General features: G+C 38.8%; 1 long non-coding RNA gene across 6 annotated transcripts in view; it reads left to right on the top strand.

The window, feature by feature from the left end:
- LOC105081842 (uncharacterized) overlaps window positions 1–25,367 on the top strand; it is a 150,093-nt gene that overhangs the window by 20,336 nt on the left and 104,390 nt on the right. Inside the window, exon 1 of one of the 6 annotated variants that reach the window (XR_012510211.1) lies at window positions 14,864–14,970. The exons of the other annotated variants lie outside the window; for them this stretch is intronic. This is a non-coding gene — a long non-coding RNA (uncharacterized LOC105081842). Of the gene's footprint in view, window positions 1–14,863; window positions 14,971–25,367 lie in introns of those variants that run through there. 6 annotated transcript variants of the gene reach the window in all.

The raw sequence follows: 25,367 nt of genomic DNA, 5'->3' as shown, positions 1-25,367 counted from the left end.
AGTCTAGTTTCATTCTTTTGCACGTGACTGTCCAGTTTTCCCAACACCATTTAGTCTTTTCAATATTTTTTTTCACCATTGCATATTGTTAGCCCATTTGTCATAAATTAATTGACAACATATGTGTGGGTCTATTTCTAGACTCTATTCCATTGATCTATATGTCTGTTCATATGCTAATGCATACTGTTTGATTACTGTAGCTTTATAATATAGTTTGAAATCAGGGCATGTTAGACAATTTTTCTTTAGGAAAGTTTTAAACAATAGAATTAATTTACAGCTAAAAGATTTTTCAGATTTTCCATTTCTTTTGAGGCAATTTTGGTAAGTTGTGTCAGATTATTTTGATTGTCTTAAGTATTTTTTTATGTGAATGTAGGATCTTGAGACATCTCTCTTTTCATTAGTGGTGGGGGTTTTATCTTTTTATTTTTTTGGCCTGTCTCACCTGTGGCTCGTTGATATCCTTTGTCTTATCAAAACAACAGTTGTCTTTGTTTATTCACTCTAACCTATCTATTTAATTACTTTCTTCTATTGTCTTTGTTTCTTTCTCATGGTTCTTTTGGGGTTTAATTTTCTATTCTTTTCTAACCTCTTGTAATGGACACCTAGATAATGATTTTAAGCAGTTCTTTTCTAATATATGCAAGTAACATTATAAATTTTCCTCAGAGTAACTTTCAGTGCTTCAAGTTTTCATATACCATATTTTCATTATTTGGTTATAGACATTTTTACAGATTTACGTTATGATTTTTGAAACTGGATAGGTCATTTAGAAAATCATTTACTTAATTTCCAAATATTTGAGAATTTCATAGTTACATTTTTGTTGATTTTCTGCTTAATAATTACTGTCACTGGAAGATATCTGTATAATTTCAATACTGTGGAATTTGTTAAGTTGTTTTATGGATAAGCACATGATTAATTTTAAGTAAGTGTCCATATGCAGTTGAAAACAATGTTTTGGGGTATAGAATTGTGTGTGTACATATAAATTATACATATAATAGACGTAAATCACAAGTATGTTGTATGTATGATATTTATAATTTTTAAAGCTCTTTTGCAATTATTTCTCTTTTGTCTGCTTTCCTATCAATTACTGAGAGGAATGTTAATATAATCCCACTATGACTGTAGATTTTTCTATTTATTCTTTCGATTCTGACAATATTACTCTGTATTTTCAGACTCCTGTATCAAGTGCATACAAACTTAAAGGGGTCAAACAAGATCTAACAATTTATCAGCACTCAGTATCTCTCTTTATCTCATGTAATGTTTCCTGCCTTAAAGAACAGTTTCCACAGTGTTAATAATTATACCAGCTTTATTTTGGTTTGCATGGTATTTTTTCATTTTTTTTTTTTTACTTTCAACATTTCTATATAATTAAAGTGTTTTCCTGTAAGCAGAATATATCCTTAGGTTTGGTTACTTTTATCCAGTCTGATAGTCTTTGTCTTTAAATTGAAGTATTTAGTCCCCTTAAATGTAATATAATTACTGATGAATTTGGATTTAAATACATATTATTATTTGCTTTCTATTTCTCCCACCTAGTGTATATTCATTTTGTTTTCTTTTGCATTAACTTGTTAAAAAAATAAAATTCCGTCTTCCTATTAGCTTGTTTACTATGCTTTACTTTAATATTTTTGTGATTATCCCAGAGATTAGAACCTGTACTTTGACATTTTTTTCTAGTTTTATTGAGAAATAACTGACATAGGTCACTATATAAATTTAAGGCATACAGTATGATGGTTTGATTTACATATGTTGTGAAAAAATTACCATAATAGGTTCTGCTAATATCTATCGAGAAGAAAAGAAGAAAGGAAAAAAAATTCTCCATGTGGTGTGAACTCAGGATTTACTCTTAACAATTTTGTATTTTGACATATTGATGTATAATATATATTAGTATTTTTTTACCATCTTCCAGACAATGCAAAGAATTTTCTCATGTTTTATAATTTTTGTTTTTTTAAAGTTTTATCTCATTATGAGATAAACACTCAATAAATACTTGTGTTTATTCATATGCTTTCTCTTTCCAATATCCTTCATTTCTTCCTGTATTTCTTTGCTTTCTTCTGTTACCATTTTCCTTCTACCTTAAGAACATCCTTTACTACTACTTACGGGTCCATTGGTGACATTGTTTTGGGTCAATTTTTTTACATAGAACATATAAAGCATTGAATGCATAATTCCACAGTCTTCTCCCTTGCACTCTTTTTAATGCAACATTAGCTGTAATTTTTTGAGATAAAGAATCTTTCTTTTGCTGCTTTGAAGATTTTTTTTATTTTTGTCTTGCTTTTCACCAGTTTTACAGTAATGTTTGCAAGGTTGATTTTCTTTGTTATTACCCTGCTTGAGTTCATAATGGTTCCTGAATCTGACCTGATGTGTATAAGCAGATTGGGAAAAAAAAATTTAGTCATCATCTTTCCATCTGTTACTTCCAATTCATTCTTTCATTCCTTCTCTGGAGCTCTAATTATACACTGATGAGAACTTTTCACTATGTTTTGTCTGCCTCCAGTCTACTTTTGGGAACTTTTTATTCTTTTGTCTCACTTTTTTTTGGTCTGAATATTTTCTTCTGATTATTTAGTTCACTAATTTTCATCTTTAGCTGCTGAATTTGATATTCTGTTAAATCCATCTATTGACTTAATTTCCATTATTATGTTTCCTATTGTACAAATTTCCATTTGAAAAAGAATTTTTAGTTTCTTCTTTTCCTCTATCTTTTTTTCCCCTTGTACATGTTATGCATAATAACTTAAAATTCCATGATAGATAATCTGGATGCCTTGTGGGTTAATTACTTTTTGTTGGTTTTTATTCAAGTATTTTATTTTTATGCCTTAAAATATTCTTGCTGTACACAATGTGTATAACATTCGTAGAGATAGTCTGAGCTTCTTGGAAAATTATATCTCCCTGCAGAGAGGATTTAATTTTGTTCCTGGCAGGTAGTTGGGACAGGGAAGATCACCTTAATTCAGTTACAGATTGAGCTATTTGAAGCTGGGCTTTAGACTTTTGGAGGATTATTACTTTTTCTCCCTTACTCCCAGTGTGTAGCCTTTTGGGGGTTCCATATGAAAGTGTAGTATGTTTAATAGGGCTCCACCTCCCAATGGACCCTCCAACCACAACCTATGAGATTTCCAAGGCCTGCTCCATTTCTCAGTTGCTCAAGCTGCCACTCTGTGCTCGGTTGTGTAGGCTCTTAGCTGTTCATTTTGCATTAATAAACGCCTGGGTAGAACAAGTGTTGCCAGATGTCAGGCCCACCAACTTGAACTTCCTTCTATCTGAAATCTTAATTCTCCAAGCCCTCGTGACCTTGGTAGCTCTCAGATGCTTTTAGTAGTTAAAAAAAAAAAAATTTCGTCAACTTTTTAAATTGTTCTCAGTGGGAGGGTTGATCTGAAACAGGCTAGTCTTACATTTCCATATAAAGTCTTGCCTTAGTGGTTGCCCAAGCCTCCCTTCCTGACTTTGCGTCCCTTCCTCTTCCACCTTCTGCCTTGCTGGCTGTGCGTCAGCCACCCTGAGCCTGTGCTTCCCTGCCTGGGACCTTTGAACTTGCTCTTCCTACGCCTGGAATTCCTCTCTCTTTGTTTCCCTCCCCTTGCCTAGTAAATATCTTTTTAGTTTGGAAACCTAAGATCAGAAGCCAGTTCCCCAAATGAGAGGTCTTTCTTCCCGATTGCCTCTTTTCTAAACTTTCATTTCCATTTTCTTAATCTTTTTAGCATTTATAAGAATTATATTAAATTATTGCATAATTCGGAGTTTAATGTTTCCCAGTGGATTCATTTCCTATGATTGCTGTAACAACCACCACAAACTTGGTAGCAGAGAATAGCACAAATTTATTCTCTTACAGTTCTGAAGGCCAGAAGTCCAAAATCCATTTCCCTGGGCTAAAGTTCAGATGTTGACTGGGCTGGTTCCTTTTGGAGACTCTAGGGGATCATCTCTTTCCTTGCCTTTGCTAGCTTTTGGAGGCATCTGCACTCCTTGGGTTTTGGTTCCCTCCCTTTGTCACACCAATGTCTTGCTGTGTCATCACATCTCCTACTACTGCTCTGACCCTCCTTCCTTTTACGTATCCTTGTGATGGCAGCGGACCCACCCAGATAATCCATGATAATCTCTCAATTTTGAAATGCTTAGTTTAATCACATATGCAAAGTCCTCACTGCTGTTTAAGGTAACATTCCCAGGTTCTGGGGATGAGGATGTGTTTATCTTTGGGGAGCCTCTATTCACCCTACCACTGTCAGTATGGAAAGGAAACTCCACAAGGGCTGGAATTAGATTCCCTATTGCCCCCATTAATTGAGTCTCTAATATATGGTCTATAGTAGTAGGTACTTGAATATTTGTGGAATGAGTACTTCATCTTCAGGCCAGCGAGACACCTTTTGCATGTTGACATAAAGGCTTTCTCAAGAAAAGTGACTGAATTAAAAATGATCATGGACTGATAGTTACACTGAACATCTTCAGTGTACCAAGCAGTGAGCTAAGAGTTTTACACTATTGTCCCTTTAATTTTCTCAGAAGCCTTCTGATATACCTGAAGCTTAGCGAAGTTAAATAACCTGCTCAAAGTCACAGAGCAAGTGAGTAGCCAAGCTCAAATTCAAATTCAGTTCTTCTGATTGCAAAACTCAAACTTCTAGTGTATATGTGGAATGTTCCCTTTAATTAAGGAGCTCATAGTTTACTAATAATACTTAATATTTGGTAGCATTTTACAAAAATCCTGTCCTGACACTTGCAGTTTTAATTAAGACTCACAAGTAAGAGGAAACAGTATGTATCCTGCAAAGGTAGCAACCATGTGTTAATGAGCAAATTCTAACAGGCCTAATAAACATTGAGCATTTTGACTTTACTTGAAAGTGTTAATTTATACACTAACTATTGAAAATTATGTATTAATGATTAATGTCAATGAATAGAAAAAAATCGACATTTTTCTTAAAAACATAATTGAAGTTCAGAGTATGCCAGTTTAATAGCCCATTAACATGCTGCTTTTGACAGGTTTTCTCCTTATGAAAACTTCACAGGAATCTCTAATTCTGTGCAACTAAAAGCTTATTGTCTTTTCATTATTTGATGTTAATAAAAGAAATGGCTGAAATGTTAGAGTTTGTTACAAGATCTCTCTTACATTAGCTAAGGTAGCTAAGGGATAAATTATTCTTCGAGCCCGTGACTCACTCAAATTATTTGAGAATCCGTGTTTTATACTTTTCTAAGGTCAAAAGGACAGACTTTTTTTGGGCCCATTTGTTTATGAGTTTTGTGTTTGAGTGTAATCCTGACATGAGAAAGCGTGCTTCAAAGGAACTAGGACTGCCTACATTTTTCTATCGAATGATAAGGTGCAGTGGAAGTATTCCCAGGTGGGTTGAATTTGGGGAACTAAAAGTCTTCATGTCGGTAAGGCAGGTGGTCGGAGCCTAGGGCCCTACTCCTGTCATGTGACAATACTGCCTCTTGTAGCAACAGTGACAACCCATCTGCCTGCCTGACTCGGGGTGAGAACCCTCTTGCAACGATGCCTATGTGTTCAAACATCTTTCTAACCAGTAAGAGCACTTTCTAACTCCCCTTCAGAAGGGAAAAGAGAGGTGCCAAAATATCTCTCCACAGTTGTTTATTAAAAAGTTCCAACTATAAAAATAGCATGTTCTTCCTGATCGTAAGGTTAATATATGTTTGTTACAAAAATCAAAATAGTTTATCTATAACCCCCTCAATAATACTGGTTCATATTCTGGTGAATAGTCTTCTGAATATTTTCCTATATATGTACAAACACACATCCATGTATAATTTTTATAAAAATTAAATACTGTTTTTCATAGTGAGTTTTAAACCTGCTATGTGACAGTATATTGCCATCATCTTTCTAAGTCAGCTTATACAGATGTATTTTAAATATTTCATAGTAGGAGTGTGCTTTTACTCACTCATCCTTTCCCTGTTGAGGGGTGCTTTGATTGCTTTCATTGTTTTCTATTATAAACAGCATCATAATCTCCTTTCACATATGTCTACAGATGGTCTTTCAAATTAAGTCAGCAAATATTTCCTTATTCCATGTAGTGGTACATACCTGATTGAGAGACATTGTCAGCCTCAGTAGATTTAAAATAGAGAAGTGAAATTAGCCATTAAACAAGTAATTAATGCAAGATGGTTATTAAAGGGGAAACAAAGTACCATGGAGACATATAATAGACTTTCTTGGTTTTGATGCATCAGGTACAGCCTATCAGAGGACACGTCATTTAAAATGAAACTAATTTGAAAGATTAACAAAAAAAGCTTGCAGATGGAGTTGATCCAGGGGCACTGGGTACTTTAGGTAGAGTGAACAGCATGGTAAGGGCCAGAAGTCAGAGAAAGCACGACATGTTCATGATTGCAGAGACGGCCAGGATATAGAGTGAGCAGGAGAGAGGCACAGAATGATTCTTGACAGTGAGGCAGGGGCTAGGTTTTGTGAAAGAAATATTAGTATGATCTGGAGGATTTTAGGCAGGCGAGGGACATAGTCCCTCTAAATTTGAGGTTTTACTGATAAAATTGATGGCACTCCATGTTTGGATTCTGAGCATGAAAGAAAAGGATTAAGTGAGAATCTCAAATTTCCAGCCTGAGCAGGGTGAGTGGGAACCGTGTGCCAGTTGTCAGGCCCTTGGTAGAGAAGCAGCTCTCAGGAGGGGGAAGATGCTCTGTCTGTTTTAGACATTCTGAGTTTGAGTCACATCTCAGTATCAAAATGGGGGTGTCTGTAAATAAACAGCTTTACAGCTCACATGAAAGGACTGAGCTAGAGACATAGCTAAGTGAGTCATCAGCACAGAGACGGTTATTAAAAGCATGGAGAAGATGTGACCACTCAAGGACAGTAGGAAAGCATGCAGACAGAGACCTGAGAGATTCTTATAATTGAGGATGGTGTGGGGGAGATGGTGGCAGAAGAAGGTACTAAGAAGGAATACCCAGAGACATAGGAGGTAAACCACAGAGCACCGGGTCATTGAAAACAAGAGAAAGAAATACTGCTCTTGATGGAGAAAGTGGTAAATTGTGTCCAATGTTGAGGTGGCTTAGATGGGTTAGGGGAAGGAAGAAGTGTGGAGTTAGTGCCATGGGGACCACTAATGGTCTTACTGGGAGTGGCTTGGTGGAGCTGAGGCTGAATAAGGAGGTCAGGAATGTGGAAAGTGTGTGTGTGATACTTTCCTTAGGTTGTAGTTCATGTAATGGCAATGACCGGCCAATGATATATCATATAAGTTTTGCCACATTTTACCTATTTACTTTTGGAAAGGTTTGATAAATTTGTAATCTTTCCTACAGTTTTGTGAGGGTTTATTTTCACAAACCTTTGCCAGCTTTAAAAAAAAAAAAACCCAAATGTAATAAGCAAGTAAGACAAACCTAATTGATTTTTAATTTGTATTCGAGATTTCAACTCAGGCAATCTGGTACTAGAGTCTGTTATTTTAACCACTGTAAACTACATTGGAAACATTTATAAACTTGGTTTTCAACATACTGATTTAGAGATGCCTTTGAGACATTTTAAAAGAAATGTCAAGTAGGTATCTGTAACTAAATGTAAAGAAGCTGTATGGTTTGGAAGCTTAGAGGTGAGGTCTGGCTGGAGATTTTAAGAGCCATCAGATGGTATAATAGCTTATGGTTACGGAGGAGGTTACCTAGGGTTTGAGTGTAGAGTCACAGGACAAGCATGCTTGGGGCTGAGATTGAAGCATCTCAAACATTTGATAGCTCTGTAGGTAAGATTAAGCTAAGGACTTGGAGGAGGAACACTCAAGGAAGTAGGAGTGGAATTAGGAGATTATAATGTCCTAAAATCTAATGAAAAGGAATATTTAAAAAGGAGGGTGTGGCCAAGAATGTCATAAAGAGGACATTAGTGACCTTATCCAGAGTTGATTTGTTAAGAGTGGGGGGTATGTATAGCTCAGTGGTAGAGTGCGTGCTTAGCATGCACAAGGTCCTGGGTTCAATCCCCCAGTGCCTCCATTAAAAGTAAATAAATAAATACACCTAATGACCTACTCCTCCCCCAAATTTTAAAAAAAGTGATAGAGAAATAGAAGCCACTTTAGTGTGGGTCAGGAGTGAAGTGGGGAGAAGAGAGACAGCAAGTATGGAAGTTGGATCATGCCAAAGAGAAGAGAGATTCAGCTCTGGCTGCAGGAGAATTTTGTTCAGGGGAGGTTTTTAAAACATTGTTTGCTTGTTTTTAAGAGGGAATGACTTTAGCCTTCCCTGTTTAAAAGCTGATGCAGAGTCCAATTGAAGGGAACGAATTTGAATATATAGGAAAAAGATGGCATCTAATTCAGTGAAATTCCTGAGAAGGGCTGGAAGGATGAAATTCAAAACCTGAGGAAGTTTGGTCATAGACAGGAGGTGGGCTACTTCTTCTGTTATAATCCTAGGAAAGAGAAGATAGTATTGGTGTGCAGGGCTCAGAGCATGAGGCTTGATGCATTTCTGTTTGATGGCTTTAGTTTTCTCTGTAAAAATCCGCTAGAGGGTAGGGGCAGGAAAGTGCGGAAGGGGAGACCAGCAGAGAATAACAAAGAAGATTGGAAGCGGGCATGTCGGTCAGGAGGCCGTTGTGAGAAACATGACAGGATTGCAGGGAAGTGTACACACCAATTTGAAGATGGTCATCATACATTGATTAGTGAAACCAGTATGACTTCTTGTATGACATTTGTCTAATAGAGTTTATCTGTGTAGGTAAAGACATGGAGTAAATAGATAGCTCAACTTATCCAGGCTAACAATTTTGTCAAAGAGGAGCAACAAAATATAAACAGACAAAGGATTTTAGGGTATGGGTGAGGGTGTAATGGAAATGATAGACCATTGACTCTTAAGTTGTATAAGAAGGGAAGAAAGTAGGTGCAAATGAATTGGAGAAAATTAGAAGGATCAGTGGATTGAAGGTCACACGGAAGTCAAAGTGGTAATAGTTGTTGAAGCAAAGTGGACAGATGATCGACTGGTAGGACAGTTTTTAGGTAATGAAGTCTCATGGTCATGAGACTGAGTGGCGGAGGTTGGAAAGGTTGGAGAAAAGTCACTGGAGATGAGATCAAGGAATGAGAGGGCTGGACAGGATGTCCAAGTGGAGATTAGAGTCAATCAGGATTTTGGAAGGACTTGATTTGGGGAGGAAGGCACTGACCCAGATGTATTGTATATTTCATGATGTTATGTTACTTATACTATGCTACATTATAATGGGAGGAAAATAGCCAAATACCCTCCTTAGAAAACTTAACAATGGGAAGGAATCAATGATTTTGCTCACATTGTGGATTTCTCATTAGGCTCAGGAAATGACCAGCTTTTAGAAGAAATATGTTGCCACTGACCTGGTAGGAGAAGGTGTAGTGTTGATAACAGTGGACTTTGAAGTAAGACAGAACTGAATTTGAATGTTAATTTCATTGGGCAATTTACCTCACCACTTTTAGCCTTAATTCTCAAATCATCAAAATAGAATTTTTAATGCCAGTTTTATGGAGGTGCTGTTAGGATGAAACCAGATAAAAAGCATGACACGTGGATCACAGGGCCTGGAATTTAGCATTTGCCTAACAAATCTAAATTCTTACCCTGTGAGGGGTCCTATCCAGGGAAATATCAGTACTGAGGGGGAAACTTGTGAGCTGTCCTGCTGGGTTTTGGTGGGAAAATAGTTGTCTAAATTACAATTTTGTGCAAAAAGACAAGCAAATGAATCCGTTTGTCAAAGGTGGCAAGATGCCCCACTTCCTACGTTTCTTTGTAACATGGAAATTTAATTCCATTCTGTGGTGACTACAATTCAGTCTGTAGAGATAATTGTGCTTAATTGTGATCTTGTTATGAATAACTTTGTAGAGAGTAATGCAGCTAAACAATGAGGCTGATTACCTGAGCTTTCAGAGAAATGACAAAAATAGGCCAGAGTCCTTGGCTGAATATTGATTAGTGAATGAAAGCCAGGATATTCTCTGCGATTCACTTTTCTTCCAGGTCAAGTAAGGGCTGTGCAAGTTAGGGACAATTATAACCTTTTAAGGGTAGAAACTATTGTTTTTACTAGTTAATACTGTTAGATACAACTTACTGAGTGTTTATCATATGCCCCATGCTTTCCAAGCATTAACCAGTCTTTACAAGCATGCTCGGCGAGATGTTGATCCCCATTTTCTAGATGAGGAAACTGAGTCTGGGAGAGGTGAAATGACTTACTCAAGGCTAGCTGTCTGATTAATGGTGCAACCATGTGTCTCTTTAAAGCCAGAGTCTATTCACTGTTTCATTCTGCCTGCAGGCAAAGTTCTGGGTAGCAGAGGTGTTAGATTTCTGGATTTTTCTAAAAGGAACACAGATAACAAATTTCTTTTGAGACTGTATTAGTCAGGGTTTTCCAGAGAACAGAACCATTAGGATGTGTATTTGTACAGAAAGGTTTCCTATAAGGAATTGGCCCATGCGGTTATAGGTGCTGGCAAGTCCCAGGTGTGCAGGGTAGGCTGGCAGGCTGGAGACCCGGGAAAGGCCCTGGCGCAGTTCAGGACTGAAGGCAGTCTGCTGGAGAATTCCCTCTTGCTCAGGGATGCTGGTGTTTTTGTTGTAATCAGGCTTTCAGCTGGTTAGATGAGGCCCACCTACAGTATGGAGGACAACCTGCTACCAAACTTCACTGATTTAAATGTGAATGTCATTAAAAAAAAAAACCCTCCAAGTTGGCATATAAAATTAACCATCATAGAGACTTAACATGAGTCTACTTTCTAAAATTCATTTCTTCAGGAGAGGGAATTTACTAGGCACTGATAACATTTGTTAATAACGAGCAGAGCTCCCTTAATGGGGCTCAGGGAAGGTGACAGGAATGGTGATACAGCATCTTGAGAATGAGCTATGGTTCATAGGATCATAGAAAATAAAATTCTAATTGCAAAAATTCAGCCTCTGAGATTTAGTTTTAAAAGCTACCACCCCAGGGAATTCCTGCAGTCTCCGCAGACTATACTTTGTAATCTTTGTCACCATCATCAATAATAATAATAATAGTTAGCAGTTACTGATGGCTTCTTGCGTGGTAGGCGGTGGTTCTGAGCGCTCTCTGTGTGTTACCTCATTCGTCTCAGGACCGGGAGGAAGGTACTATTCTTCTTCTTCTATGCCTTTTGCCCATGTGTGGAATCGGAGTCTCCGAGGTTAGTAAACTGGCCATGGGAATACAGCTAGTAAAGTGTGGATCCAGGATTCAAAGAAAGCAGTTTGTTTTTAGTGCATGCTGTACATAAAGATGATTTGGGGTCCCAAAGCATATTTGCCTGAAAATCTCTCAATATTTTTCATAGTGTATGAAGTTGTCACCTTTAGAAGAATCAAAATTTTGGAAGATCAAATAATCAACATTCAGTACCAACTGTGCACCCAGTGTCCACGTAGGTGCAGGGAAGAAGGAAAGAGTAATAAAGTGGTCTCCCTGCCTTGAAAGAGCTTGCAATTGTTGGAAGGGGAAATATCCCCCTTCTTGAGTTCTTGTGGCTGGACTAATAATGAAATTGATGCAAGACAGATCAGCAGAAGAAAAAGAAACACGTTTTCACTTCTCATAGAAGTTGGACCTAAGAAGTGGCCAAAGGAGGCAGCCTTTTTACTTTTTAGAGGAAGAAACAACAAATTTGAGAGGAATTGTCAGGGCAAAGAAACCTAGCCTTTGGGTGCTCAATTAGTGAAGGATCTAAACTGAGTTTGGGCTTGGGGTAGTAAATTAAGAGAGTAGGTGTGTTTATATAAGCTTCTCTGCCTGAATTTCCTGTTTCTGGACATAAGGGTGTCTTCCCTCCAGATGCATGGAGTGCCCCTTGCACGTGGGAGGTTTATTTCATGCTCACAGGGAGACAGAAAGGAGGGTCAGAATGTCTCTCCTGGCGTTGGCTATTTCTTAAGTAAATGTAATTCAAAATAATCAGTATATCACTGAAGCATATTTTGGGCAGCCTGCCCTGAGCCCCAACACAGTCTCATTGGAGAGGCTTTAATAGACCCAGGAGGAAGAAATGCCTGGAGGCTAAATTGCTTCAATCTGTTGGTATGTTGTTTTCTTGTATTTAGGGAGTGAGTGTTGCCTTTTTTTTTTTTTTTTTTCTTTTAAATGAACCATTTCCGTTCTCTCTGGAATCTTGAGTGGGCTAGTGGCAGGGAACTTGGGTAATGTGGTGGTCTCTTAGGTAAATGCATTTAGCAGGATGCTAACTCAGACTTGTAAAGTAACATAAGTCATCATAATAACAGCTGTGATTTGATGAGCGCTCACTAGTTCTCTGGCCTGGGCTGAGGCGTGAGGCATGAGGCATGAGGCATGTTAATTGCATTCGACTGTTGCTCATATCCCAATTAAATGTGAGCTTCATGAAGGCAGAGGCCAGCCTGCCTCGTTGATGTTGAGTTTCCAGCCCTTGGTAGAGAGCTGGACGTGTGGAGAGTTCTCAGTAAGTCCTTGCAAAATAAATGTGAGTGTGATGATTTACTTATGATCACTCTTTGCTCTGTCAATATCTGTCTCAAAATGTGAAAGTTGGAACTGGATGATTTTTTTCCCCCCAATCTAAGTAGAAAGAATATGGCCTTTGGAATCAGACAGACTTGAGTTCTGTCACAGTTTTGCCATTTACTTCAAATGTGACCAAATGACCTCACTTTTAAGACTGTTTCCTCTTCTGATTCTGCAAAAATGGCTGGGCCAACAGTTTATAGTTTTGTAATTTTCCCTAATCATACCCACTCCACCCATAAACAGAGAAACTAGATAGCAAAATAAGCAAATAACAAAACCCATGGGCAGTATTTACCATAACATTATGACAAGGCAACCTCACAAACCCCAAAGACAAATGATAGGAATAACCATCAGCCATCAAAAAGCCTGTGTGGCATCAGTGTTTGTGGGGAATGAAGAAGAGGGGAGCATTGGAATGTCTGATGGATACAAAAACAGGAGACCCCCCAAACAGACAACAGGTATACACTGGGAAACACTGCCGGCTCATTTGAAAACAGCTACTGAAACTGGGAGAGGTTTTGTGCAATCTAGCAGCAGCTGGATGTAAAGGTTCACTTGACTGTACGTATTTTTCTGCTAGAAACTTTCTCTCCATCCCTTCATCCTCCACCTGTTTCACTTCTATTAGTGTAGATACCACTTTGCCTGATGGATTAGTTTCTTATCGCTGCTGTGATCTCAGATTGGCTTAAAGCAGCATAAATGTTTGCCTTCTAGTTCTGTAGTATAAAATTGCAGTACAAGTCTCACTAGGTTAAAATCAAGGTGTCAGCGGGGCTGCAGTCCTTTCTGGAGGCTCTGGAGCACTCATTTCCTTACCTTTCCAGCTTCTAGAGACCACCCATATCTTTGGTTCATGATCCTTTTCCTCCACCTCCACAGCCAGCGACAGGGGGTTTAGTTTTGTTGACGTCACTTGACCCCAGCTTCCTCTTCGGTAGTCAAGTCTTTCTCTGCCACCCTCTTTCACTTTTTAAGGACCCTTGTGATTATATTGGGCCCACTTGAATAGTCTACAATAATTTGCCCATTTCAAGATCCCTAACTTAATGACATCTGCCAAGTCCTTTTTGCCATATATGGTAATATATTTACAGGGTTCCAAAGATTAGGACACGGATATCCTGGGGATTGGGGCGGTATGGGGTATATTACTCTGCTACCACACCTGAGAAGCATTTTCTGCCCCAAGATAGGATTTGGTACCCATCTTGGGAGTGCCCACAGATGCTGTCCTGACTCACTGTTGACTTATCTGACAAATGGGTAAGATGGCGTGTCCCTTAAAGGCAAGTACATGTCTTCTTTGCCAGTGAATTCCCAGAGTCCGCCATGCTGCTGTCCAGCATAAATATAATTTGAGTCACATATGCTGTCTTTAAATTTTCTAGTGGCCACATTAAAAAAAAAGAAAGTAAAAGGAAACAGGTGTAATGCATTTTAATACTATATTTTATTTAACTCAGTATATCCAAAATGTTATTTCAACATGTAATCAATATTAAATTGTTAATGGGATATTTGATGCTTATTTATTTGCCCAGTCAACACTTTTATACATACAGCGCATCTCAGTTCCGACTAGCCACAGTCCAGATGCTCAGTGGTCCCACGTGGCTGGTGGCTCCCCTAGGACAGCCCAGCTCTGGCACGATCCCTGGTGTTCAGAAGTGCTCTTGTGCATTTGTCTAGTAATTGGGTGAGGGGACTGGTGCGAAGCCAACACTGGTGCTGAACCTTAGAAGTGAGTGCCGCCATCAGGGCACTCCCCTGTTGGTGGTTTAAGTTTAGTTCAATTTTGCATACAAATCAGGAACAAAATTAGACGCCCCTGTGAACAAATGTGTTCCAGTTTCTCATCTGGCCACGTGCACTCTCGGATGAGTCGCGTCAGTTTCCTGTGGTGAGGGAGCAGCCGCCCCAGTAAACGTTTACTCTGTGTCCTCTTCCTGGGCTCCCCTGAGGGGAGGAAATTAGCTCGTGAGGCAAAAAACATGTTTTCACAACAATTTCCGGAGGTTTGCCTTGCTTTCGTGGGTACCTCCTTCAAAATACTGTCCTCAAACTGCATTTTGAAAGCTGACCTTGCAAACTGTGGCTTCCTGAATCTCTTTGAAGCCTCAGAACAGTCTGAAAACAAAGCATTTTCACAGTCCTGTGCCAGGAAAATAAACACACATCCCTCCTGAAGGGAGACCCCAGCCTCGGAGCTTCAGAGCTCAGTCTGCCAAGCAGAGCCGGCTGATGGGTGTCCCGGGCTCTTGTCTCCATCAGGATCGCTCCAGGTTGGTTTTTTTGTCCTTTGCTTTGCTCTTTCAAAAAGCCACCTGAACCCTCTTAATGCATGCACACATTTCCTCTCAGCCAGAGGACATGCCAAGTTCTCTGAATTGAGCTACTGTAGAGCCCTGGGATCTAGGAGGATATTAAACTATAATCAGAAACAAATTGTTGCTCCCCTGCCCACAGGTGGACTTTAAACAGAGATGGTCTCATAACCACAGCATTCTGCGTGATTCTTTGCCTGTTTGTACACCCGTAATGAGGCAAAGAGCCAGCCACATGCTAGGCTGTTAAATGATGTTGAATGAATGCATGCATGCCATGAATTGTCCTTTCTTGCTCCCAGACTTGCAGAAGGGATGGGAGGAGGGAACTATTCTATTGCTAGGCATCACCCTCCTTAGGACATGCGAGTAGCAGATTCTCACCAAAGAGCACCACATGTCAATACAATCCACTCCTATAAAGACAAGACAAGACAAAGGCAAACACGCCCAAGGAGGTAAGGACACAGGCTCTCACGTAGTCTGAAGTGAAGACAAGTCTCAGGGTGAACCGGACACTGCCTAGAACGTGGAGATCGCTTTGAGTTCCACAGAGGAGGACTGGCAGGTGGACTGGTCGCAGCTAGGATCACCCAGCGGCAGTAAAGACCCTAGGACTGGAGTGAGCATGAAGACAAAATCGAGGTGTTGAGGGTGCCTCTGCACCCATTTTGTGTAATAGATTTCTGTGGTTAAGGTCAACAAGGTGCCCCTTAATTTATTTTTCTCTGGCTCTCCTGCATGGTTCAGTTTATCCAAGTGTCCTTTAACCCAGTGTACTTAAAACAGAAGAGAACCCCATTTACTGGGAACACAGAAAGGTGAAGATAGAAATGGCAACACTGTCTTAAACCTCTTCGTTCTACCATTCCTGGGCCCAAGGTAGTAGTCTCTCACAGGTCTGAGCACAATTCCTCTAACGAATTGTTACAGGCTGGGGCATCTAAAAGGAGGAGCGCTCATCTTGCAGTCACAGGAGAGGTGGCTGGTCCTCGGGCATAACATCGATAGGGAGCCAGCAGAAGCAACTGTAGAACCTCACCCCACCTCCGGTAGCTCCAGCTTCTCCCTGCCACGCTCCTCCAGGGTTGCCACATCAGGGGAGGGGTGTGCATGGGTGCATGTGTGGATTTTATTTTTCACTAGTTTATTCCCTCTTAAGATCCAGGCAGAGGAGAGTGTCTAATGACTTTTTAATGTGTTTGAGCCACTTTCTAAACTTTGAACAGACCTCTGCCCTTGACTCCTCCCTTTCCTCCTTTTCTTCCTGTCTAGCAAGAGTGAGGAATCAATGTAAAGAAAAATTTGCACACACCGTCTCAAATGCATCTTCTTTAAATGCGAACTGCTTTGAGAATAATAATAATAAAAAAAAAAAACTTGGACACAGATACACTGTAACATGGAAAAATAAGTTGGCCAGTTTTTTAAGGCCAGATGGTGGGCAGTGAGGAATAAAATTAGGTTTAGGAATTGGGTGAGGCTGGGGTGTAGTAAGTTTTAGAAAGTCTTCTGAGTAGAGTTACCTATTTTAGGGACATGCAGGACCAAGTGGTGTGGGCCAAGTTCGGAGACTAAGCTTTCTATGCAACTGTGGCAAAGGACAGGCCAGAAATGGATTTTGATTAAGCCAAATTAAAAGAATTACCGGAAAGCAGATTTGGGGCAGGAGGCAGTCAGAAAATTTCCCTGGCGTGAATGAAGGTAGCTAGGGACAGATCAGACCAAAAAGAAGGTGGAACCACTGAGTCAGTTCTCTTACTTCCTGTTCGGGTTATGCATGTCCTTGCTGTGTGTGAGCAGATAAGTGTTGCAGCTGTGTGCTCCAAACCAAAAAGGAAGGTTTACTAGTAAATTAAGCCTTCTTTTTGGCTACTGAAAGCCGACACTTTATTTGTCCATTTTCTTTTTCTGTAATCATAAAGTTGGATGGAATTCCATCTACTTGAGAACTACAAAATTTTGGTAGGAAATTAAATATTTGGATTGATGATGCTGAGGTTGACATTTCAAATATTTTCTCTAAAGTTAGAGGCTTCAGTAACATTGGGATGGCCAAACAAATCTGATTCATTTGTTTAACGGTGTTTATCCTGGGCTTGTTTTGCTAAATGCTTGGCTGTGGTTTTAGGCTGTTCTGATTGCCAGAACACTGTTTTAGTTCAAGTGTGTGGCTCAGAAATTGAGAACATCTCTCTCTTACTATGTCCTAAGTGGGTAGAAATGGTAAATGCTATAATGAGGTGGGTTGGCATGGGGAACAGGGATAGGAAAAGCTGGCTATGTCACTTGATCACTTATGACAAACCTGGCCCTTCTTCTAAGCAAAAATGATTTTGTGTTTGTATCCTTTACTGGTTACACTGATTTATTCTAAAAAGTGAACTATAGATGCGCAAAATTGGATTACTTGTAGCACTGAGTCTGCGTGTCATGCATCTCACTTTTTATTTTCTTTCCTTGTACTAATCATCCCTGGTCCAAAATTCTTTCTCCTCATCACAGGCACCCATTCTCTTTTTCTTTTTTACTTTAGTTGGATCATCAATTCAATTTTATTAGTTTTAGAATTATACGCATTACTTTTAGTACAATGCAAAAATTGTATCTGCGGATTTATTTTTCTTGTGGTGTGCTTGTTCTACAACCGTATTTTTTGTACTTTATGGACTGTTTTAAACATCTGATTGAAGAATGGTGCAGTTTGATTAAAAAGGACATGATACAGCTTCTGAATCAGGAAAACATAAAAGGCTGAATGATCCCTGCATTTCTTTTTTTTTTTTAAGTTTATTTCTTTGTTATTGCAGTATAGTTGACATACAATATTATGTAAGTTACAGGTGTAAATATAGTGAGTCACAACTTTTTTAAGCACTGTTCTTTTTATTGAAGTATAGCCAGTTTACAATGTGTCAATTTCTGGTGTACAGCATAAAGTTTCAGTCATACATACACATACATATATTCCTTTTTATGTTCTTTTTATTATAGGTTACTACAAGATATTGGATATAATTCCCTGTGTTATACAGAGATCCCTGCGTTGCTCCTTCCCTTTTTTCTCTAGCCTAGGATAGTCTCTAACCCTTCTAAGAGTACCCTTTTCAAAGTTAATTCATTATATCAAATCACTCTAACAAGGGAGCAGTTTGGTAAACACCAATAGCATTAGGCAAACCTTCCTAACTCTCATTTGGCATACCTCTTCCAGAAGGAAAAATTCTATGAGGTATGTACAATTACCCAACTCAAACCACAGAGACAAAAGCACTCCCAAATAAGAGTTAAGGTGAGTCTCAGCTCTTTTCTCTCACCCACCAGTTCAACTTTATCAGCATTTATCCCTCGCTTTGTACAAGATGACCGTACATTCAAAATTTCCCAGGACAGTCCCTGTGTAAGTGTGCTGCTCTGCCGTCTGTCTGGTGATTACTCCCTTTAATTCTCAAAAGTGTCACAGGCACCCGTTCTTGCGCATTTTAATTTATATAACCACCTGTGTTAACCACCTGCCTTACTCTGCTGCCTGCTTTTTTACACTCAATATTAATTACCTCATCATTTGCATAGAACACATTTTGGTTTTCATTTCCTATTGGTGAACACCCAGGTGACTTCAAACTCCATTACAGAGTGCTACAGCAAATATTTCCATACATATCTTTTTGTGTATATGTTTGTGTGTGTTTTATTGTTATTGTTTTTGGGGAGGTAATCAGGTATTTGTTTTGATGGGGGTACTGGGGATTGAACCCAGGACCTTGTGCATGCTAGGCATGTGGTCTACCACTCAGCTATAACCAACCCCCCACCCCGTGTGTGTGTTTCCTGGAAAATATTCTGAGTTATAAGATACAGAAATACACATTTTCACTAAATCCTGTCAAACTGACCCCCTAAATAGGTGCACAATCTTCCCCCAACATTTAAAAAGAGGTCCATTAAAGGAGCCATTCATTATACTGACAGAAGAAAGTATTCTTTTCTCCCCAGCTTTATTGAGATATAATTGGCATATAACATTGTGTAAGTTTAAGTTCTCCAACATGATGATTTAATACACTTTGATATTAGAAAACAACCCCAACCACAGTGGAGTTGTTAGCATCTCCATCACCTCACACAACTACTATTTCTTTTTGTGTGAGAACATTTAAAATCGACTCCATTAGCAACTTTGAAATATATAATATGATGTCATTAACAATAGTTACCCCACTGCACATTAGATCCCCAGAACTTAATTCATCTTATAACTGGAAGTTTGTACCCTTTAACCAGCATCTACCATTTCCCCCACCTCCCAGCACCTGGCAACCACCATTTACTCTCTGTTTCTATGAGCTTGGGTTTGTTAGGTTCTGCATACAAGTGATAGCACACAGCATTTCTCTTTCTGTGTTGGACTTATTTCATGTAGCATGATGCTATCAGATTTCTCCCATGTTGTCACAAATCACATGATTTCCTTCTTTCTCATGGCTGAAAAATTTCTGTCTCCATCTACAACATATATTTATCCATTCATCTGTAGACAGACATTGAAGTTGTCTCCATATCTTGGCTATTGTGAATATTGCTGCTGTGAACATGAGAGTATGGACATCTCTTTGAGATACTGATTTCATACCTTCGCATATATACCCAGGATATATAAGGATTCCTTTTTCTCCACATCCTCGCCAGCGTTTGTTATCTCTTGTCTTTTTTCATAGTAGCCATTTTAACAGGTGTAAGGTGATGTCTCACTGTGGTTTTGATTTGCATTTCCCTGATGATTAGTGATGTTGAGGACCTTTTCATGTGTCTGTTGACTGTGTGCCTTCTTTGGGGAAATGTATGTTCATTTCCTCTATTTTTTAATTGGATTTTTTTGATTGAGTTGTATGAGTTCCTTATATATTTCAGATATTAACCCCTTGTCAGATAGATGATTTGAAAATATTTTCTCCCGTTTTGCAGGTTGCCTTTTCATTTTGTTGATTGTTTCTTTTGTTGTGCAGAAGTTTTTTAGTTTGATGTAGTTCCACTTATTTTTGCTTTCTTCCTTGTGCTTTTGGTGATCATATCCAAAAAATTGTTGACCCTAGTTTTTCCCCTATGTTTTTTGGTAGGAGTTTTATGGTTTCATGTCTTATGTTCAAGTCCTTCATCCATTTTTGAGTTAATTTTTGTGAGTGGTATAAGGTAGGGATTTAATTTCTATATTTTGCATGTGAATATCCAGTCTGTTGTCAAATAAGTTGAACACATATGCATGGGTTCATTTCTGGGATGTTAGTTTTGTTCCACTGGTCTATGTATTTCATGCCATCACCATACTATTGAGATTACTATAGCTTTATAATATAGTTTAAAATCAGGAAGTATGATGCCTCCAGCTTTATTCTTCTTTCTCAAGTTTTCTTTGGCTGTTTGGGTTCTTTTGTGGTTCTGTATGAACTTTAGGGTTGTTTTTTCTATTTCTGTGAAAAAATGCCATTGGAATTTTCATAAGAATTGTTTACTCTGAGTCTATAGATGGCTTTGGGTTGTATTCTTAATTTCAACAGTATTCTTCTGATCCATGAACAAAGGATATATTTCCATTCATTTGTGTCTTCAATTTCTTTCATCAGAGTCTTAACAATTTTAGTCTATGGCTATTTCTCCTCCATGGTTAAACTTATTTCAGAGTATTTTGTTGTTTTGATGCTATTGTTAATGAGATTCTTTTCTTTATTCCTTTTCTAATATTTTGTTGTTAATGTATAGAAATACAGCTGCTTTCTGTATGTAGATTTTCTATCCTTCAGCTTTACTGAATTTGTTTCTTAGTTCCATCAGGTTTTTTGGTGTAGTACTTAGGATTTTTCTGTATTTGAGATTAAGATTATATCATCTACAAACAGGGGTAATTTTCTTTCTTTACAACTTGGATGCTTTTAACTTCTGTCTTTGTGTGTGTGTGTGTGTGTGTGTGTGTCTAATAGTACTTGCTAAAACTTTAACTGTAATGTTGACTAGGAGTGTGGTATTCTTGGCTTGTTTTCGAGTTTTGGAAAGCTACCACACATCCATATCTTTTGCTCTTTTTAAAATTTTCTCTTCTTTTCCTAATTATCCTTGACCCCAAATTTCATCATTTGGCAGCCACTAGAGAAATTAGTGATTTAGGTAAGCATCAACAAAAGATATTAAAACTATTCGGTGAAAATTTGTTAAAGAATGGGTTATTAACACAACTCCTCAAAATCTCTCTATAAAATATATAGTTACAGCAAAAGGAAAATTAGTAGCTTTATAGTGGAGAACACCAGCACCTGTGACTTTAGTCAAAGTTATCACCACTAGTATTGGACAGAACATCATGTGTTCCCTGACATGATGCATTGAAAAGGACACATCACTTGTGTGTTATTCCTGCCCAAAATGCATAACCTGGATACAGTCATGGGGAAATTGGCACAAGCCTTATTGATGCACATTCTACAAGACAACTGAATAAAATAGGACTAAATCTAACCAAGGAAGTAAAGGACTTGTACTCTGAAGTATGTGACTGTGATGAAAGAAATTAAGATGACAGAAACAAATAGAAAGGCATACTGTGCTCATGGATTGGAAAAACTAATATTGTTAAAATGACCCTACTACCTAAGGCAGTCTTCAGAGTCAGTGCAATCCCTACCAAGATATCAGTGGGATTTTTCACAGAACTAGAACAAATATTCTGAATTTGTCTGGAAACACAAATGACTCTGAATAGCCAAAGCCATCTTGAGAAAGAAAAACCAAGCTTGAGGTATCACACTCCCTGATTTCAAACTATACTACAAAGCTACAGTAATCACAATAATGCAGTACTGGCACACAACAGACACGCAGAAGAATGGAACAGGATAGAGAGCCCAGAAATAAACCCACATTTACATAATCAATTAATTTACGACAAGGAGGCAAGAATATATAATGGGGAAAAGATAACTTCTTCACTAAATAGTAAATATTGTTGGGAAAACTGGACAGGTATGTGCAAAAGAATTCCACTGGACTATTTTCTCACACCATATTTTAAAAAAAAAAAACTCACAATGGATTAAAGACTCAAATGTAAGACCTGAAACCATAGAACTCCTAGAAGAAAACACAGGCAATATGCTGTTTGATATTGGTCTTGCCAATATATTTTGGATCTGTTATTAAGGAACTAAGCATTCAACTCGAGAAGCCTGCCAGAAACAATAAAATAATCCTTAAAGAATGCAAGAGGTGTAGAAAAGCATGAGATGAAACTCAGAATTGTGGGAGGATTGAGGCTGATTCTAGTTGGGGCTCAAGACACATTCAGCTTAACTGAAGGGTGAGGCTGTATGTTGTAGCAAACATTTCTTCTAGTCAATAGTAGTATCTATGGAGACATTTCCCATGATCGAGTAGAGATTGTACTTTGTGATTACAACTGCCAGGCCTGGGCACTAATGTTTATTCCCCAGAAAGATCTTGAGGTAGAATTTTAATCTTGGGTGCCATACCGAGGTCAGAACTTTGGAAAACTTTGTTCTTACCCCTCTGCTAGCATGTTGTTGCTGGTAAACTTTTATCAGTTACTTATTACGATTTCTTGTGTGTGTGTCTTGACTCTGGACTCTGATACAATAGCAAAGTCTTACCTTCTCTGAAGAATTCTTTCCGAAGATTCACCATTCTTCTTTTTCCAAATGAATATTCGTGTTTCCATGACCAACCATAATGCGAATGCAACGTATAAAGTTAAATTGATGCCCCTGTAAGTTTTGTCACCAGAGTCCAAGAATACCCTTCAACATTTAGAATTCTTCATTCACAAACCTATCTTATGACAAATCTGCTTTTTAAGTAGTAGATATTTGAATTTTGTATCCTGATTCAAATTGAGTAGCAATTGCCTTTACAGCTGAACACATTATCTTAAAAAAAAAATTTGGTTTCCAAAAGTAAAACTTTATTTCAAGATTGGACTTCTCTGTAATTTTAGTGACTGAGAGAATACATCAAACCAGATATTATGTGCAAGGCAGTGATTACAGTTTACAGACAGCCTTTTGTGTTTCTGGTACATAAGGGATGAATAAATCAACCAGATCAACATACTGTATTTATTTACCGGGGCTATGCTTCTGCTACCTTTCAGAAATGTATTATCTAGCACCGTTGCCTAATACACTCTGAGAATATTGGTTCCCTCTGTGTTTTCTGATATAATCTGGACAAATAAAAACCAGAAGCAAACATAATTCTGTCATTCTATTTTCGTTGGAAGCAAAGCAGTTGTTGTTATTTGGTTTGGGGAAAATAAAGGCAGCATTTCAGATTTGGAAAGTTTCCCAGATTTAGAAATAACATTTGACAGAGCAGGGTCAGTGTGGCATCTCTTGTGTATAGGCAGAATAAACCAGTTTATTTGCGGTTAGATTTTTCTCTTCATATAGTCAAACATATCCCATTCGTGTGGGGAGATAACTTCAGAGACACTGAAAACCGGTGACAAAGTACCACATTTTGTCTAAGCCGTTAGGAACCAAATCTTCAAGAGGATCCAAATGGTATAGGGGTTGAGTTCAGCTTCTGAAATTGGACATAGCTGACTTTGAATCTATCTTTGATTCTTCCTAGCTGTCTAACCTTACTTGTGCATTCTCTACAATGGGAATAATAGCATCTGAGTGATTAGCATGCTGTTGGGAACTGAGTAAAACCAGACTTAACAAGGCTCACAGCTCTGTACCTGACCCACAGTGAACTCCTTCCCTGTATCCAAGGAAACTGCTAACATAGAAATTCAAGAGAAAAACAGGAAATCATTTCACAGTTCATGTAAGGCATCCAGTATTTGAGAATCACTGATGAGTCTGAAAATAGAAAAGAAAGGCAGAGGAGATAACTGCTGGGAGTGGCATCGGGAGTAGAGGCATGTGGCTTTAGGGAGAATACCCACCCAAAGGGAGTGCTGGGAGGGAAGTCGGGGCCATGTAGGTGTAAGGATACTTTGAGGACGAGTAAGTTGTCCTACAGGCCATTGCCAAGCAGGATGCTGTGTGCCTCCGAATTAAGCCCCAGCTCCTCACTCCTTGCCCTGACATGCAAGGACTCCACGTGTAGCTCTGACCTAAGCCCCACGCTGTCACTACTGCTCTCGACATAAAACCCAAACTCTTTGCAAGCTGGACATTCCCCCAAAGATCCTTGCACTTCCTGGGCTCTGTGGCTTGGTCCCTGCTGTCCTCTCTGGTTAGTTTCTTTCTGTCTTCCAGTTTCTAGCCGTCCTCCCAGTTCCATCCAAAAGCCACCTTCTCCTTTCTGGATTCCAACAATAAACTCTCTCTCTTTTGAATTCCTGTCGCACTTGTGCTGCCCGTCTTTCATGGAACCTGTGTTATTCTTCTTAAATTACAGCTGTTGCACTTGTCCTATTACTCTTTCTAAATGTGTAAGCAACTTGAGGGAAGAGATGGTCTTCCTTATCTTTGTTTCTCCTGCACAGTAACTAGTTCGTGATAAGCACCAAATAGATAACTGTTGGTGGGATAGTCAGATTTCAGACGCATTTCTGAATGGACTACTAAGGTGATCATGTATTGGTAAAAACTGCATCCAGTGCTTATAAAGTGTCTACTGTGTACCAGGCGCTGTGCTAGATTCTGCGAACAAGGCTGACTTGATTCCTGCTCCCTGGTGGTTCATAGGCTAATGAGGAAATGACAGCAGCTGTGCGTTATGAGTTAGGGAAGCACTTACTGCGCTCTGTCTGACCTAATCTGCAGAGCAAGTCCTGAGAGTAGTGTCTGTCATCATTCCTGAATCCGAGGCTTAGAGAAGCCACACAGTGAGGAATTGGCTGATTTCACACATCATGGTGTATTTTGTCTGTGCCCCTCCCTGAGCAACAGAATGTGTATCTTTAGTCCCTTTGGTATTTATTCTGAGACCAAGGGCTTGCTTAATCCGGCGATTTGCTTTCAGTCCCCTGAAGGCGCTGTCTCCACAGTCCAGGTGATTCTAAGGCACACTGAAGTTGAGAATCACTGCACGAGACCACTTTGTATTTTCCCATTTCCAGGGCTGATGTGTAGCCTTAATACCTCTTCTGTTGACAGGTGGTACCTTGATTCAGCATTTGTTCCTTGTTAATTTAAGAATGTCTTGAAACCATAGGTGCTATTTGAGTATGGGTAGATAAGGAAAAAATATACTTCTGCTTAGTTACCTTGACTCTGAAATGGCGTTGTTTTTCTATAACTGAAATAAGTGCTTCTATCACAGAGATAAAATTTGCCTATACTAACTATAAAAAAAATAACTCGTGCAGTTGGGGAGGCTTGGCAAGCCTAAAA

The sequence above is a fragment of the Camelus bactrianus genome, chromosome 11 (genome assembly GCF_048773025.1).
Source record: "Camelus bactrianus isolate YW-2024 breed Bactrian camel chromosome 11, ASM4877302v1, whole genome shotgun sequence".
Lineage (NCBI taxonomy): Eukaryota > Metazoa > Chordata > Mammalia > Artiodactyla > Camelidae > Camelus > Camelus bactrianus.
This window is presented reverse-complemented; position numbering and strand designations above follow the sequence as displayed.